This window comes from Lolium perenne, chromosome 5 (assembly GCF_019359855.2).
Source record: "Lolium perenne isolate Kyuss_39 chromosome 5, Kyuss_2.0, whole genome shotgun sequence".
Taxonomy (NCBI): Eukaryota; Viridiplantae; Streptophyta; class Magnoliopsida; order Poales; family Poaceae; genus Lolium; species Lolium perenne.
The window spans coordinates 168,110,595-168,130,432 of record NC_067248.2 but is presented as its reverse complement, the minus strand read 5'-3'; positions in this window follow the sequence as shown (position 1 = coordinate 168,130,432).

The window sequence follows — 19,838 nt, the reverse complement described above, 5'->3', positions numbered from 1 at the left end:
CACCTGTACTGAGTATGTGCTCTACTCGTGCATCCAACTACTAAAAACCAAAGTTTGCCCATTGTGTCCACCATACATACCTATATGTGGTATTTCACCGCCACTCCAAAGTGAAATGCTTGTGTGCTACCTTTAAATCTTAAAACATTATTACCTGTTTTGTGTTTTGCTTTAGCTCATGAGGAAATGTTGAATGCTTTATCATCTCTTTCATGTTTAATATGGCTTCACACTTTGACTAGGATGCATCATGTGCTAGTCCTTAATTTTGCAAAAGAGAAGGCGCGGGTGTCCACCCACTAAATATAAATTGAACCAATAATCTAAATCTTCTAACACTATGTACTTAAGAAATCATGAACTTAGCTTGTTTAAACAAAGGAGAAGGGGAACTTTATTGTTCTCTCTATGGAAGCTATTCTTGAAGCCATTAAACATGAAAGGATGATAGATCATTCGATTCCATTCGTTGACATAGACATATATAACTCTCAAAATATATTTTCAACACATCAATTGTATTCAAAATAAAAAGCTCTAGCACATGAGTAATATTGCTTCCCTCTATGCAGAGCCTTTGTTTTACTTTTATGTTGAGTCTTCATCTTCTTACTTTATGCACCAATTAAGAGAGCATGTTGTCATTCTGAGTATAATGTGTATAGTCCCAAAATTTATTATTGATTGATTCATGGTTATGTTATTGCTTGTTCTCAAATTACTTGTATCTAGTCACCTTTTGAACTTTAAAGGTGTCCTAGCATTTATGTTTTGCTACTTCATAAAGGACAAGCTGAGTACCACTTTGCAATGTTTTCTCTATGCTCAAAAACAAACAGTTGCTTTCAGTTCACAATTATTCATGATCCTTTGTTTGAGTTACTTCTCATGTTGTAATATAGTTGCTAAGTTCTACAGTTACAATTATATCTATCATGCCTATGTTTAGAGTACTTTGATCCCAGCTCACAATGCTCTTACAATAACTTGATCAAGATTGTGTCGGCTTCATGTCACCTTAAAACTTATTTTTGTTATCACTTACCTACTCGAGCACGAGCAAGAGTTAAGCTTGGGGATGCTAATACGTTGCAAACGTATCTATAATTTTTGATGCTCCATGCTTGTTTCACACCAATTTCTATATGTTTTGTTTACACTTCGTTGCACTTTTATACATTTTCCGGAACTAACCTATTGACAAGATGCTACCGTACCAGTTCTCTGTTTTCTGCTGTTTTGTATTTTAGAAAAGTTGTACAGGAAATATTCTCAAAATTGGACAAAACAAAAGCCGAAGTTTCTATTTTACTGTAACAAAGACGGAGTCCAGAGGAGAGACTAAGAGGCGCCACGAGGCGGCCACACCAGGGCTAGGCGTTGCCCAGGCCCTGGCCGCACCTAGGGGTGGTGTGGGCCCCTCGGGCACCCATCGATCTCGCCCTTCCGCCTATTTATTTACCTGTTCGGGAAAACCTAAATACTCGAGCCTCCATCCACGAAAAGTTCCATTGCCGACCCTAGCTCGGGAGCGTTCTGAAGCTCTTCCAGGCACCCTGCCGGAGAGGGAGATCGTCACCGGAGGCCTCTACATCGCCATGCCATCCTCCGATGTGATGTGTGAGTGGTTCATCTTTGGACTACGGGTTCATAGCATTAGCTAGATGGTTGTCTTCTCCAATTTATGCTTCATGTTTAGATCTTGTGAGATGTCTATCATGATCAAGATCATCTTTATGTAATGCTATATGTTGTGTTTGCTGGTATCCGATGAATATTGAGTACTATGGTTGACATCGATTATATACTTGTCATATGTTATTTGTGATCTTGCATGCTATCCGTTGCTAGTAGATGATTTGGCCAAGTATGTGCTTGTGACTCCAAGAGGCAGTATTTGTGCTCGATAGTGGGTTCATGCCACTAGTAATCTGGAACAGTGACAATAACTTCTAAGGTTGTAGATGTGTTGTTGCTACTACCGGGAAAACAACAATGCTTTGTCTAAGGATAATTCTATTGTTTACTTTACACACATTGCTTAATGCGATAATCTGTTGCTTGCAACTTGATACTGAAAGGGATGCGGATGCTAACCGAAAGGTGGATTATTAGTCATAGACACAGTTGGATTACGGTACATGTATTATATTGTAATACCCAACTGAATCTCCATTGCCCAGCTGTAATTTATTCACCCATCATGTTATTTATCTTTATGGAGAGACACCTCTAGTGAACTGTGGACCACGGTGCTTTCTTTTACACTGATAAAATCATCACGTTCTGTTTACTTACTGCAAGCACTGTTCTCTTTAATTTCACTACAAACAAACATCTCTTTCCACACTATAAGGTTAATCCTTTGTTTTCTGCAAACCCGGTGAGATTGACAACCTCACTGTAAGTTGGGGAAAAGTATTTTGGTTGTGTTGTGTACAGGTTCCACGTTGTTGCTGACGCCGGTAGTGCGTCCTGCCAAAAGTCAGCTAGCAACACCTTCAGAAGTGATTTCTTTCTCCTACTGGTCGATTAAACCTTTGTTTCTTACTGAGGAAAAATGTGCTACTGTGCTCATCATACCTTCCTCTTGGGGTTCCCCAACGGTGTGCTCTGCACTCATAAAGGCGCGCATCGAGGCGCCGCCGTCACAGCCATAGGGTTGGCCACCCTACATGGTCGAAGGTGCTGCGGCCGAAGCCCACCCCGCCGGACTTCCCCACCGCCAGATCGGGAGCTGCCCTGTGCGGTGACCCAGCATACCACTTCATGTTGTAGTATACAAGTCGTTGATATGATCTTCATGAAGGGACTTATTCACAAATATCACATCCCTCAGAGTAGTACAACAGAAACATTGCAGGTAATAACACTCTAGATTATATTACAAACATGGTCTTAACAAGTTGGTATTCTCACAGGTCCGATGAGAACACCCTACGATATTACTTAAGTACTATTACAACTCAAACTTAAAGATCATAACGAGCTCAGAAACTTATTTAGGTAAGCTACTACGTTGCTCGGCTCTAAGATGTCTAGGGTAAGACTCTATTCCTCCGTCTCGGTGTTGTCAGCTCCGTAGACTATCCCATAGTCCACGCCTTCAAATCCTCCTGATAGATCAGGCTCTTCGTAGACCAACTCGTAGTCCCCTTCTGGCGCTCCGGCGCATGCCTCCTCTTCATTGTCACAGTCTAGCAAGGGTGTCAAAAGAAAGTGAGTACAGAGGTATTCAGCAAGTTCAAAAGAGTAAAAGGTGTTTGATGCACTAGCTACAACCATTGATCAGAAAATCTCAGGTCAATGCATGTTTTGCAAACATTTCTTCAAAAGGTTTATTTTATTTTGAAAACTATGCCCGCCAGTCTTCACAGGTTGACCAGAACTTCACGGAGTTCCTTTCCTGCCGCGTTCATAGTTCCCTTCCCGGAATAGGGAGTGACAAGCCACAATTTGATACACTCTGCAGAGGTGTGTTACTTTTTCCATAAGAGAACTTATCCTTGTTGCCATCCAGGTGTACCTTCCCGTCCACACTTCCTTGGTGTGAGGCCTAGTAAAAGAACCAATCCAATCACTGCCTTCTCCACGACCCTGCATACTGATGGCGTGTAACAAACACGTTCGTTGGGAACCCCAAGAGGAAGGTATGATGCACACAGTAGCAAGTTTTCCCTCAGAAAGAAACCAAGGTTTATCGAACCAGGAGGAGCCAAGAAGCACGTTGAAGGTTGTTGGTGGCGGGATGTAGTGCGGCGCAACACCAGGGATTCCGGCGCCAACGTGGAACCTGCACAACACAACCAAAGTACTTTGCCCCAACAAAACGGTGAGGTTGTCAATCTCACCGGCTTACTGTAACAAAGGATTAGATGTATAGTGTGGATGATGATTGTTTGCAGAAAACAGTAGAACAAGTATTGCAGTAGATTGTATTTAATGTAAAAGAATGGACCGGGGTCCACAGTTCACTAGAGGTGTCTCTCCCATAAGATAAATAGCATGTTGGGTGAACAAATTACAGTCGGGCAATTGACAAATAGAGAGGGCATGACAATGCACATACATGACATGATAAGTATAGTGAGATTTAATTGGGCATTACGACAAAGTACATAGACCGCTATCCAGCATGCATCTATGCCTAAAAAGTCCACCTTCAGGTTATCATCCGAACCCCTTCCAGTATTAAGTTGCAAACAACAGACAATTACATTAAGTATGGTGCGTAATGTAATCAATAACTACATCCTCGGACATAGCATCAATGTTTTATCCCTAGTGGCAACAGCACATCCACAACCTTAGAACTTTCTGTCATCCGTCCCAGATTTAATGGAGGCATGAACCCACTATCGAGCATAAATACTCCCTCTTGGAGTTAAGAGTAAAAACTTGGCCAGAGCCTCTACTAATAACGGAGAGCATGCAAGATCATAAACAACACATAGGTAATAGATTGATAATCAACATAACATAATATTCTCCATCCATCGGATCCCGACAAACACAACATATAGCATTACAGATAGATGATCTTGATCATGTTAGGCAGCTCACAAGATCCAACAATGAAGCACATAAGGAGAAGACGACCATCTAGCTACTGCTATGGACCCATAGTCCAGGGGTGAACTACTCACTCATCACTCCGGAGGCGATCATGGAGATGAAGAGTCCTCCGGGAGATGATTCCCCTCTCCGGCAGGGTGCCGGAGGCGATCTCCTGAATCCCCAGAGATGGGATTGGCGGCGGCGGCGCCTCGATGGGTTTTCCGTATCGTGGCTCTCGGTCTTGGGGTTTCGCGATGGAGGCTTTAAGTAGGCGGAAGGGCAGGTCAAAGGCGTCACGGGGGCCCCACACGGCAGGCCGCGCGGCCAGGGCCCAGCCGCGCCGCCCTGGCGTGTCGTCGCCCGTGGCCCCACTTCGTCTTCTCTTCGGTCTTCGGAAGCTTCGTGGCAAAATAGGACCACAGGCGTTGATTTCGTCCAATTCCGAGAATATTTCCTTTGTAGGATTTACGAAACCAAAAACAGCAGAAAACGACAAATCGGCTCTTCGGCATCTCGTTAATAGGTTAGTGCGGAAAATGCATAAATATGACATAAAGTATGCATAAAACATGTAGATATCATCAATAATGTGGCATGGAACATAAGAAATTATCGATACGTCGGAGACGTATCGGCATCCCCAAGCTTAGTTCTGCTCGTCCCAGCGAGTAAACGATAACAAAGATAATTTCTGGAGTGACATGCCATCATAACCTTGATCATACTATTGTAAGCATATGTAATGAATGCAGCGATCAAAACAATGGTAATGACATGAGTAAACAAATGAATCATAAAGCAAAGACTTTTCATGAATAGTACTTCAAGACAAGCATCAATAAGTCTTGCATAAGAGTTAACTCATAAAGCAATAAATCAAAGTAAAGGTATTGAAGCAACACAAAGGAAGATTAAGTTTCAGCGGTTGCTTTCAACTTATAACATGTATATCTCATGGATAGTGTCAATGTAAAGTAATATAACAAGTGCAATATGCAAGTATGTAGGAATCAATGCACAGTTCACACAAGTGTTTGCTTCTTGAGGTGGAGAGAAATAGGTGAACTGACTCAACATAAAAGTAAAAGAAAGGTCCTTCGAAGAGGAAAGCATCGATTGCTATATTTGTGCTAGAGCTTTTATTTTGAAAACATGAAACAATTTTGTCAACGGTAGTAATAAAGCATATGTATCATGTAAATTATATCTTACAAGTTGCAAGCCTCATGCATAGTATACTAGTAGTGCCCGCACCTTGTCCTAATTAGCTTGGATTAACACGGATTATCATTGCATGACATATGTTTCAACCAAGTGTCACAAAGGGGTACCTCTATGCCGCCTGTACAAGGGTCTAAGGATAAAGTTCGCATTTGGATTTCTCGCTTTTGATCATTCTTCAACTTAGACACCCATACCGGGACAACATAGACAACAGATAATGGACTCCTCTTTTAATGCTTAAGCATTCAACAGTTAATATTCTCATAAGAGATTGAGGTTTTATGTCCAAACTGAAACTTCCACCATGATTCATGACTTTAGTTAGCGGCCCAATGTTCTTCTCTAACAGTATGCATACTCAAACCATTTGATTGTGAAAACCGCCCTTACTTCAGACAAGACGAACATGCATAGCAACTCACATGATATTCAACAAAGTGTTGATGGCGTCCCCAGGAGCATGGTTATCGCACAACAAGCAACTTAATAAGAGATAAAGTGCATAAGTACATATTCAATACCACAATAGTTTTTAAGGCTATTTTGTCCCATGAGCTATATATTGCAAAGGCGAATGATGGAAATTTAAAGGTAGCACTCAAGCAATTTACTTTGGAATGGCGGAGAAATACCATGTAGTAGGTAGGTATGGTGGACACAAATGGCATAGTGGTTGGCTCAAGGATTTTGGATGCATGAGAAGTATTCCCTCTCGATACAAGGTTTAGGCTAGCAAGGTTATTTGAAACAAACACAAGGATGAACCGGTGCAGCAAAACTCACATAAAATACATATTGTAAACATTATAAGACTCTACACCGTCTTCCTTGTTGTTCAAAACTCAATACTAGAAATTATCTAGACTTTAGAGAGACCAAATATGCAAACCAAATTTTAGCAAGCTCTATGTATTTCTTCATTAATAGGTGCAAAGTATATGATGCAAGAGCTTAAACATGAGCACAACAATTGTCAAGTATCACATTATCCAAGACATTTTAGAATTACTACATGTAGCATTTCCCGATTCCAACCATATAACAATTTAACGAAGAAGATTCAACCTTCGCCATGAATACTATGAGTAAAGCCTAAGGACATATTTTGTCCATATGCAACAGCGGAGCGTGTCTCTCTCCCACACAATGAATGCTAGGATCCATTTTATTCAAACAAAAACAAAAACAAACCGACGCTCCAAGCAAAGCACATAAGATGTGATGGAATAAAAATATAGTTTCAGGGGAGGAACCTGATAATGTTGTCGATGAAGAAGGGGATGCCTTGGGCATCCCCAAGCTTAGACGCTTGAGTCTTCTTAAAATATGCAGGGGTGAACCACCGGGGCATCCCCAAGCTTAGAGCTTTCACTCTTCTTGATCATATTGCATCATTTCCCTCTCTTGATCCTTGAAAACTTCCTCCACACCAAACTCAAAACAACTCATTAGAGGTTAGTGCACAATAAAAATTTACATGTTCAGAGGTGACATAATCATTCTTAACACTTCTAGACATTGCACAAAGCTACTGGACATTAATGGATCAAATAAATTCATCCAACATAGCAAAAGAGGCAATGCGAAATAAAAGGCAGAATCTGTCAAAACAGAACAGTTCGTAAAGACGAATTTTAAAGTGGCACCAGACTTGCTCAGATGAAAATGCCCAAATAGAATGAAAGTTGCATACATATCTGAGGATCACTCACGTAAATTGGCATAATTTTCTGAGTTACCTACTGAGAATTAGACCCAGATTCGTGACAGCAAAGAAATCTGTTCCTGCGCAGTAATCCAAATCTAGTATGAACCTTACTATCAACGACTTTACTTGGCACAACAATGCATAAAACTAAGATAAGGAGAGGTTGCTACAGTAGTAAACAACTTCCAAGACTCAAATATAAAATAAAGTACTGTAGTAAAAACATGGGTTGTCTCCCATAAGCGCTTTTCTTTAACGCCTTTCAGCTAGGCGCAGAAAGTGTGAATCAAGTAACATCAAGAGATGAAGCATCAACATCATCTAATAATAGAATCATAAGGTAACTTCATTCTATTTCTAGGGAAGTGTTCCATACCTTTCTTGAGAAGAAATTGATATTTAATATTACCTTCCTTCATATCAATGATAGCTCCAACAGTTCGAAGAAAAGGTCTTCCCAATATAATGGGACAAGATGCATTGCATTCAATATCCAAGACAACAAAATCAACGGGGACAAGGTTATTGTTAACGGTAATGCGAACATTATCAACTCTCCCCAAAGGTTTCTTTTTAGCATTATCAGTGAGATTAACATCCAAATAACAATTTTTCAATGGTGGCAAGTCAAGCATATCATAAATTTTCTTAGGCATAACAGAAATACTTGCACCAAGATCACATAAAGCGTTACAATCAAAGTCATTGACCTTCATATTAATGATGGGCTCCCAACCATCTTCTAACTTCCTAGGAATAGAAGTTTCAAGTTTTAGTTTATCCTCTCTAGCTTTTATGAGAGCATTTGTAATATGTTTTGTAAAGGCTAAATTTATAGCACTAGTATTAGGACTTCTAGCAAGTTTTTGTAAAAACTTTATAACTTCAGAGATGTGGCAATCATCAAAATCTAAACCATTATGATCTACAGCAATGGGATCATCATCCCCAATGTTGGAAAAAATTTCAGCAGTTTTATCACGAGCGATTTCAATGATTTAGCGATTTCAGCGGTTTTGCAGGCTTTGCATTAGAAGTGGAAACATTGCCAACACCAATTCTTTCACCATTATTAGTAGGAGGTGCAGCAACATGTGGAACATTAGCATTGCTAGTGGTGGTAATAGTCCAAACTTTAGCTACATTATTCTCTTTAGCTAGTTTTTCATTTTCTTCTCTTTCCCACCTAGCATGCAATTCAGCCATTAATCTTATATTCTCATTAATTCTAACTTGGATGGCATTTGCTGTAGTAACAATTTTATTTTCAATATCCTTATTAGGCATAACTTTCAATTTTAAAAGATCAACATCAGAGGCAAGTCTATCAACCTTAGAAGCAAGAATATCAATTTTATCAAGCTTTTCCTCAACAGATTTGTTAAAAGTAGTTTGTGTACTAATAAATTCTCTAAGCATAGCTTCAAGTCCAGGGGGTGTGTTCCTATTATTGTTGTAAGAATTCCCATAAGAATTACCATAACCGTTACCATTATTATAAGGATATGGCCTATAGTTATTACTAGAATTGTTCTGATAAGCATTGTTGTTGAAATTATTATTTTTAATGAAGTTTACATCAACATGTTCTTCTTGAGCAACCAATGAAGCTAACGGAACATTATTAGGATCAACATTAGTCCTATCATTCACAAGCATAGACATAATAGCATCAATCTTATCACTCAAGGAAGAGGTTTCTTCGACAGAATTTACCTTCTTACCTTGTGGAGCTCTTTCCGTGTGCCATTCAGAGTAATTAATCATCATATTATCAAGAAGCTTTGTTGCTTCACCAAGAGTGATGGACATAAAGGTACCTCCAGCAGCTGAATCCAATAGGTTCCGCGAAGAAAAGTTCGATCTGCATAAAAGGTTTGGATGATCATCCAAGTAGTCAGTCCATGGGTTGGGCAATTCTTTACCAAAGATTTCATTCTCTCCCATGCTTGAGCAACATGTTCATTATCTAATTGTTTAAAATTCATTATGCTACTCCTCAAAGATATAATTTTAGTGGGAGGATAATATCTACCAATAAAAGCATCCTTACATTTAGTCCATGAATCAATACTATTTCTAGGCAGAGATAGCAACCAATCTTTAGCTCTTCCTCTTAATGAGAAAGGAAACAATTTTAATTTTATAATGTCACCATCTAAATCCTGATACTTTTGCATTTCACATAATTCAACAAAATTATTAAGATGGGCAGCAGCATCATCAGAACTAACACCAGAAAATTGCTCTCTCATAACAAGATTCAGTAAAGCAGGTTTAATTTCAAAGAATTCTGCTGTAGTAGCAGGTGGAGCAATGGGTGTGCATAGGAAATCATTATTATTTGTGATTGTGAAGTCACACAACTTAGTGTTTTCAGGAGTATTCATTTTAACAGTAGTAAATAAAGCAAACTAGATAAAGTAAATGCAAGTAACTAATTTTTTTTGTGTTTTTGATATAGAGAACAAGACAAGTAAAAACTAGCAACTAATTTTTTTGTGTTTTGATATAATGCAGCAAACAAAGTAGTAAATAAAGTAAAGCAAGACAAAAACAAAGTAAAGAGATTGGATTGTGGAGACTCCCCTTGCAGCGTGTCTTGATCTCCACGGCAACGGCGCCAGAAAATATGCTTGATGGCGTGTAACACACACGTTCGTTGGGAACCCCAAGAGGAAGGTATGATGCACACGATGTGAGTTTTCCCTCGAGAAAGAAACCAAGGTTTATCGAACCAGGAGGAGCCAAGAAGCACGTTGAAGGTTGTTGGTGGCGGGATGTAGTGCGGCGCAACACCAGGGATTCCTATTACCAACGTGGAACCTGCACAACACAACCAAAGTACTTTGCCCCAACGAAACAGTGAGGTTGTCAATCTCACCGGCTTGCTGTAACAAAGGATTAGATGTATAGTGTGGATGATGATTGTTTGCAGAAAACAGTAGAACAAGTATTGCAGTAGATTGTATTTAATGTAAAAGAATGGACCGGGGTCCACAGTTCACTAGAGGTGTCTCTCCCATAAGATAAATAGCATGTTGGGTGAACAAATTACAGTCGGGCAATTGACAAATAGAGAGGGCATGACAATGCACATACATGATATGATAAGTATAGTGAGATTTAATTGGGCATTACGACAAAGTACATAGACCGCTATCCAGCATGCATCTATGCCTAAAAAGTCCACCTTCAGGTTATCATCCGAACCCCTTCCAGTATTAAGTTGCAAACAACAGACAATTGCATTAAGTATGGTGCGTAATGTAATCAATAACTACATCCTCGGACATAGCATCAATGTTTTATCCCTAGTGGCAACAGCACATCCACAACCTTAGAACTTTTACTGTCCTTTGTCCCAGTTTAATGGAGGCATGAACCCACTATCGAGCATAAATACTCCCTCTTGGAGTTAAGAGTAAAAACTTGGCCAGAGCCTCTACTAATAACGGAGAGCATGCAAGATCATAAACAACACATAGGTAATAGATTGATAATCAACATAACATAATATTCTCTATCCATCGGATCCCGACAAACACAACATATAGCATTACAGATAGATGATCTTGATCATGTTAGGCAGCTCACAAGATCCAACAATGAAGCACATAAGGAGAAGACGACCATCTAGCTACTGCTATGGACCCATAGTCCAGGGGTGAACTACTCATTCATCACTCCGGAGGTGACCATGGCGGTGAAGAGTCCTCCGGGAGATGATTCCCCTCTCCGGCAGGGTGCCGGAGGCGATCTCCTGAATCCCCCGAGATGGGATTGGCGGCGGCGGCGCCTCAGTAAGGTTTTCCGTATCGTGGCTCTCGGTACTAGGGGTTTCGCGACGGAGGCTTTAAGTAGGCGGAAGGGCAGGTCAAAGGGCGTCACGGGGGCCCCACACAGCAGGGCCGCGCGGCCAGGGCCCAGGCCGCGCCGCCCTGGCGTGTCGTCGCCCCGTGGCCCCACTTCGTCTTCTCTTCGGTCTTCTGGAAGCTTCGTGGCAAAATAGGACCCTGGGCGTTGATTTCGTCCAATTCTGAGAATATTTCCTTTGTAGGATTTCTGAAACCAAAAACAGCAGAAAACAACAACTGGCTCTTCGGCATCTCGTTAATAGGTTAGTGCCGGAAAATGCATAAATATGACATAAAGTATGCATAAAACATGTAGATATCATCAATAATGTGGCATGGAACATAAGAAATTATCGATACGTCGGAGACGTATCACATACCCACCCTTTTGCCCATCCGCACATCCCTGGTAGACATCTCCCGATCATATGGCTTTACACTCGATGTGCTACGAACAATCCATCATAGATGGTAGAGCGCTCTCATCCACATGGATGGGGATTTAAAAGGATTTCCCAACCTACTGCGGTGTTATCACAACACCCAACCAGGGTCTATCAAGTCTGTTGATATGCAGAAGGGAAAAGATACAGCTGACTTCCCTAGAGCAATTATAGATCTCATGGTTAACTCGAAATGTACGGCGCTAAAATCACTACACGACATTGGTGATTAGTCCTAGATGAATAGAACCCTTGCAATGGAACCTCCACCAATAACACATACCATGGTTCCATTGATCACCACATAGTCATATTCATAATTGGCAAAGTAAAATTTTATTTTCAGTGCAGGAATGATAAGTATATTGCTTTGCGAGTAAAATTGATAGAAAATAATCAATATGACATAAGCAAGAGTGAACTTTCCTGGTGACTACGAGATAATGCAGTTCGATGGTTTAGATGGAACCTGGACCTCGGGTTCTAAAAAGAAGTATCATTGTCCGATAAGGACAATATTATAAAATCCAAATAATGCATGCATGAGTGTATTATTTTATGTTGAATCCCTTTTCCACTAGTACTTATGAAGATTTGGATGATATTTATGCCTTAGGCAGTAATTTAAAATCCCTTTAAATCCTTTCATAAGGTTTTTCCTTAAAAAGAAAATGATTTAAGAGTAATAGAATTTTCCTTTGGAAAATATTTATTTCAAATAAAGAATTTGAAATAATAGAGTTTTCCCCCTTTTTGGAATAAAAGAAAGGCTTTGGAATATTAGAATATTTCCTCTTTGGAAAATATTTATCCTTTAAAAGAAAAGATTTGGAATAATAGAATTTTCTTTTGAAAATATTTGATAAACAAATATTTAAATTCATTTAGAATTTTCCTTGATTTTTATATCAAAGGAAACTTGCAAATTTCAAATTCCAAGTTTATAATTAAATTCAAAAAAAATCAAAATTTGAACTTGTGTTGTTTATTCCCTTTCTTATTTTATTATGGTTAAGAATTATTTTTAATACAACATTCCAATTTTCTTGAATTTTTTGAGGTATTTATATTTATTTGGAATTTTACAAAGTTCAAGGGTTATTTGAATTATGAAATGACACAAATGCCCCGGGGCCGACCAGTCAGGTTAACCAAATGGGTTGAACCAGACCGGCCCAGGTCGGTCGGCCCACCGGCCTCACTTTCCCCTCCTCTCTCTCTCGCACATGAACCCTAACCCTAACTCCTGGGCGATCCCGTGGCTATGGCGTCGCTGCCACTCTCCGGCCGATTTCGGCGGTTCTAGGGCTCACCACCGGTCGCGTTCGACGCAGCGCGCGATGGCGCTCCTTCCTATCCGCACTAGTAACATATGGGTCTTCTATAACGATTTTAGTTCGTCGACGAATGTAAAAAATGCATCACACACACGTGATCCTGACGGTTTGCAGGACCATGGCGGACCTCGCGTCACAGATGGCCATACTGACGGTTAAGGCATCCCATCATGAATCTGTGACGACATGCCTAAGCCCAGAGCCCGCCCGGCCCATATCATCGTGATGCTAAAACTCCGTCATGGTGTCGGTTCCTCCCCCGTTCGGCGACCATTGCGTCAGGTGTACTAGGCTAATGATTGAGGTGTTCGGTCTGTCGGGTGACATCACCTTTGTCGTTTACAATGACGTTATCCGAAACATGGATGAACCAAGATGAGCCAAATGGGCCAATCACACTAACACTACAGCGATTACTATGTGGACACGTGTCCGTGTTGGGGGCTGCCATGTGGGACAACTTTCCTGACCGAATGGACCAGTAACATGCGCGTACCTGGGCAATGAAAAGTCGACACGTGGCACTAGGACGTGCCTGCACCGCCCATGAAAGTGCGACACGTGGTCCTAGGATGTGCCAGCAGCGCCAACAAAAGTGCGACACGTGGAAACACGAATGCGGCCCAATTAAAATATCATCCATAAGGCCCGTGGATATTAATAAAAAAAGGGGCCCAATTAAGGTTCCTCGTATCAGACCCATAAATATTAAAAAGTAGGGGCCCAATTAATATCACTAACTGGGCCTCCAGATCATAATGTTAAAATAGGCCGTGTTAAGATTATATTTACTGGGCCGAAATTCGAAAGTTGGCCCACCTAAACTTCCTTCTATCAGGCCCATAAATATTTAAGAAAATGAAGCCCAATGAATATCACTTTTACAGGGCCTAAAGATCGTAATGTTAAAAGGGGCCTTACTAAGATTACGTTTTCTGGGCTCAAAGATTGTAATGCTAAAAGAGAGCCCAATTTACATCCCTCCTATCAGGCCCATAAATATTTAGATAGGCTTGCATGGTAAGCCCAATTCGGCCCGACTTGCATGGTAAGCACAAATAATTCAGCATCTCGATAGACTTTTTGCAGCTCATTTAGCTGTAAGGCCCAATAGCTTAAAAACTACCAACAGTAACCACGTTAGTTAATTTTGAAACCTAACAACGCTAGTTGTTATTAATTATAATAGCTGACGTGGTTAGGATTCAAAACGTCAGGTATTATAGGTTAGGATTCAAAACGTAAGCTATTATTAATTATTATAGATTCGATCTCCTCAAATAAAAAAATATTACAGATTTGTAAGTCCTCAAGAAGAATTACAGGCCCATAATAAAATCTCAGACATTGTGGACCATCAGAATAAAAGTACAACTACCAAGACCAAGGAGAGGAAAAAATAACATTTCAACCGTTCGACGTCAGGCATGACATTATCTGGGCCAAACTTTCTATCTTTGATTTAGTATTATCTCGCCTAGCTTCTCAATCCTTGCTTTCATGTCAGCTTGTTGCTTTTCGCCTTCTTGTACAATGTTGGCCAGCTCATCCATTTGATCACGCTGTGAGTTAACAACATTCAGGAGCTCCGCGTTGGCCCTCTTCTCTATCGCCAGATCTGAAGTAAGGTCACTCATTATTGCTGCAGTGGATAATGCCTTGGCCTTACTCTTAGGTCCTCTAGATACCATAGGTACACAGAGTTGTTCTTTTATTTCAGCCTTGGTTTGCAGAGAGAAAACAAGGTTATCAGATGCAGGAAGATATATTCTCGTTAGAAAGAACTCGTTGAAAGCTGTCTTACTAGTGCATCATGTACAACGGTGGAGAAACCATTTTTCTGGGTGACGTGACACTCCTTCAATAATTCAAAAGAAGTGGGATCCGTAGAATTGTACTTTTTTCCCTGAAATCACATACATGCATGAGACCAGCTTACAGGTACGTGGATCTGGTATAAAGGTACAATGTGCACAAAGGCTCATACAAACAGCTACCTACTTACTTTAATGTACCAGCAGTTGTCTAGCATACGAGTTAAAAATTTCCACATGAAATTGGCAATGTCAACAACATGGATGGAAATGCAATTAGTGTTATTATAGTTGAAGCATCCAGCAATGCATTGATCGAAAATAAAACTAGATAGCCATCATACTTGGTTAAATTCGCATTGTTCTGATTAACTAAACAAACGTCTAGACTAACCAAATTTTGTATGATGTGCACTGCATAATAACACGACACAGTATCTTCATAACTCATCCTTGGAATAGATTTTCTGGTTATTTGCGCATATCTTATACACAGATGGTAGAATGGAACTGACCTTAGCATGAGGATCACTGCAGTGCTCTGCAGGCTTGTCAAAAATCTCTTTCTTTCGGGGGTAATTTGACCTAGTGTCTCCTTTGTTCTTAATCCAATGTGACTGTATAGGCACATGATTCCTGAGTGCATTGTTGTGTTCTCTTGCAAACTTCGATGCTATGATGGCAGGCTCGAGCCTTGTCTTCCCTTTTGGATTGAAAACTGGAAGTTTGGCACACATAGGCAGGGGCAGCCTTTTGAGTCTGTTTGACTTGTTTTCTCCCCTTTCAACAGAACAATCACCTTCACCGTCTGGATCAACATAAAAGAACAAACGTTTAGAATATTAAAGTGGTACTCCTGGAAGTAACTTACTAAATACAACAAACGTCACTACTGCCGCATTGTGGAGTTCAATATCTGAGAGGTCATAGTCATGTATCATCATTTACCTGTGTTAGAGGGAGGAAGTTACCTACTAAACGTGCATATAAAGAACTAGGAAACTAAGCCTCCCCTTTTACTAGACTTTTCCACGGGAACTTTACTTGGAAGAGTAGAACTTAAACGAGTTACAACCAGGAAGCCTTATTTCAACATTCCTTCCTCTGCATCCAAATGGGATAATAACGACAGAAAAGACACGTGTATTATGATGTGCGTGAGCGATGAACAGAGGGAAAAATGATGCAGAGACACAAATGTAAGAAATTAGAACCAACGAAATTAAGGTGCACCCCGCAGTTCCTTTAAAATAACCAACTACTCCCTCATTTTGGAAATATAAGATGTTGAAGCACCTTCTTTAGTTCACCCACTTTAGTTTGTATCTAGTATTTTTAGTACTATGTAGGTGTTCACTCACTTTAGTTTGTATCTAGTCTACTTTATAAGCACCTAAAACCTCTTATAGGGAGTATCTTCTAGAATAACCAACTATCTTCTTCCGAGATCTATAAAAAGAAACAAATGAACCGCCAACTAGCAAGATTGACCATACAATCGGGCAGATCAAGAAACAGTCGAGTTAACTAGGCGTAAAAGTAGAGTATACCCATTTCTATGTCGTTGCTCCGCACCAATGCTGACCGAGACGGGCGTGAACGGCACCGGCGGCCGGGAGGCAGGGACGGAGATGAATGGAAGGCCACGATGTGACCGAAGCGGCAGGGATCTGTAAGAATAAAGGGATGGAGAAATAGGCTAAGAACGGTGGTGGATGTGGCCGGAGACAGAGACGGAGGCAGAGGCAGAGGCGGATCTAGGGTTTGTTGAAATGGGGAAAACCATGTTCATTTCGTCTGGGTTCGGGTTATGGTGCCCTTGGGTTAAAAGTACTACAATATCCTTGACCTCAGACGCGGTTGACATGTTACAATTGCCTGAATCAGGGATAGATGGGACATTACCGCTGGTTCAAATTTCAGCTATCCCGCCAATATGAATGCAAAATTTCGGGACATTTCAGACAGGCGGGTCCACCTCACTCTTCGACTTAATGGGTTCAAGTTGGGCTACCTACACAGCGGCAACACCGCCACGCGAAGGGACATGGCCGAGGAAATTGCACCAACCACTCACTACTGCTCTCTATGTTGCACAAATCACTCACTTTTCACGTCTTTTGCAGAAAACACCAACTTTACATGTAGTTGGTTGCACGGAGGTCCAAATCAAGGATTAGACTTGTTAACCGCAAATAGCTAGGGCCCAGAGTGAGTGATGATGTGGCATCCATGTGTCATCAACTATTATTTTTAAAAACCTTAAAAATTATGAAAATTTCAATGAATGGAACCAATGTAAACTAACAAATCTAGGAAAGTTTCAAATAATTTAAAATATTTATCACTTTTTGTGGGATATGGCCAAAACTTGGGTTCAAACTTTTCAAAATGTTCTGAAAAAAATAGTATTTGAAACAATATGACATAAGTAATCTAAAAAAGTTTGACATAATTTAAATCCATTAAGTACTTGCCATAGCAGAGGACAAGTTGCTTTGCAAGACATGGTTGACAATTGGAATGGATCCAACAACCGGCTCCGATCAAACAAGAGAGACCTATTGGATGAGGATGAAGGAGTACTTCAACGCTAACAACACAAGTGGGAATGAGCGGAGCGTTCATTCTCTTCGGTCTCGTTGGTTGGGCATCAACACCGATTATCAAAAGTGGGCGGGCCTGCAAGCCAATGTTGATGTCATTAACCCAAGTGACACAAATGATATAGATATGATAAGCAATTCTACTACTTTGTTGATCATCTCTACGGACGATTGTTGTTCTATATGGCTCATCTATTCTCTTTTGTTTGCTTTGTAGAACTCCATGGATCAAGGCTTGTTTAGAGATGTGGGAAAGAAAAACAAGAAAGGCAACAAGATTTTTGGCAAGCCATTCACGATGCATCATTGCTATGAAGTGCCAGGGAACAAAGAAAAGTGAAAGACCCGTGGGAAATTGGATGCGGCAACCATGGCCGTCAATGCATCCGGTAAAGCAACAATCATCGATGATGATGACTCAAGTGACGAAGGCAAGAAGAGAAGCTCCAGTCCTCAATCGGTTACAATGCAAGGAGGAATGTGCTTGGTAGGAAGGCCGCCAAAGATATGAAGGAAAAGAAGGCCGGAGATGGTGATATAGCGTTGATAGGAATGTGCTTGGTAGGAAGGCCGCCAAAGATATGCAAGGAGGAATGTGCTATGGATAGGATTGCAAATGTAAGGTTGCAAGCAAATGAAGATAGGAAGGTGGCAAGAAACTTGGAAAATGCGGAAGTGTGAGATTCTCTCTGCATTTTGTGATATGCAAATTGTGTATTGAACTTTGTGTCCATTTGAACTATAATATGTTGTGTGTGGTTGTTGAACTATGTCATAATATTTAAACTATGGTAAACTAGAAAAGGTGCATGTGCGTTGCACAGGAAGAAATCAATCACTTCAATAAATAATCTGTTTTGATATTTCTCCTTTTTGTTACCATCGGCCATATGTTTTATCCTAAGAATATTAGATTGCGAGAATCCACATACTTGCAATGATTGTGGGTAACACCCGTGTCTGATATACACTTTGTCTCACGGATCAAAGGACGATGATTACAAAGCGATGTATCCGAAGTTTAAAATTAGCTTTTTGTTGAAACCGTCGTCACTAAAATTTTGGCTCGAAGTCAATTGACCCACTTAATCAAACTTACTCCTCATTTTTTTATTTTCATCTATACTTCATTGTTGTTTTGTTTCTTAATCAACTATTTTGAATTATGTTTTAAAATATACTACTTCCTCAGTCTTATTACTAATCGATGGGAGAATATTTTTATTTGGTTTATTCTTATATCTTCTTTTCAATCTCCACACCACTGAACCAATCCACTATATAACGACGATGTCACTCCTTCTCTCCTCCTCTACCATAGCCATGACCTTAATTGCTGGCTGTCCCCCTCTATTGTCTCCATCTCCGGTGCTTGGAGCTGTATCAAAAACATCTAAGTTTATTTGTATCAGATTCAACAATCCCATAGTGTTAAACTCCTTTTATGTTTTGACTGACATTCCACTGAAGCCTGCACCTATTTCACTAAAGAAACAACAACATCTTCACACAATAAAATAATGTAAAGTATTCTACAGAAGTGTCTATCATCAATAAATCATAACTAACTTTTGCACTGCCAACTTAGTTCAGTTTCAGTATATCCCAAAATTTCCTAGCAAAAATAGTAGCAATTGACTTACCTCAGCAATCCAATTATACGATGCAATGCTCCTGAGTTTTGAATCCAATGAAAGCAACCAGAGCAATACACACTGAATAACTGATTAAATACTCCATCGTTGGAAGATACTGTCTTCCTCTCAAAGCACTTCATGTTGCTGTCGTCGTTAGATACTGTCAAAGAACTCGGCGGACGGACCTGGAAGATATTGTCAAAGCTCGAACATACAGTCGTTCTTGGAAGACACTGTCAAAGAATTCAGGGAATGATGGCATATATAATACGAAGCTAGATAGCACGAGGCTTACGGGAGTGATGTTTTGGCACATGGGAGCGTATGCTCCCTTTATTTTGAAATACATATTAGACACATTTGAAAATGTCAAAAAAATTGTAACAAAAATTTCGCACGTATATCCTCATGTGCTACGCGCTCACAAAGTTGTTTCATGAAAAATCGACATGTCATGTGGCGTGTGTAAAAAAAAAAAATCGGTGCTGAAACAAAGACTTGTCACAAGATAAATTTTCTCTTTTTCGCTTAGACTACAAAAAATATTATTTTTTCGTGAAACTTGACGAATACACATATATTATGGAGATGTACATGTAAATTTTTTTGTCAAATTTTTTTAACACTTGAAAACATGTTTTTATGTTAGAGGGAT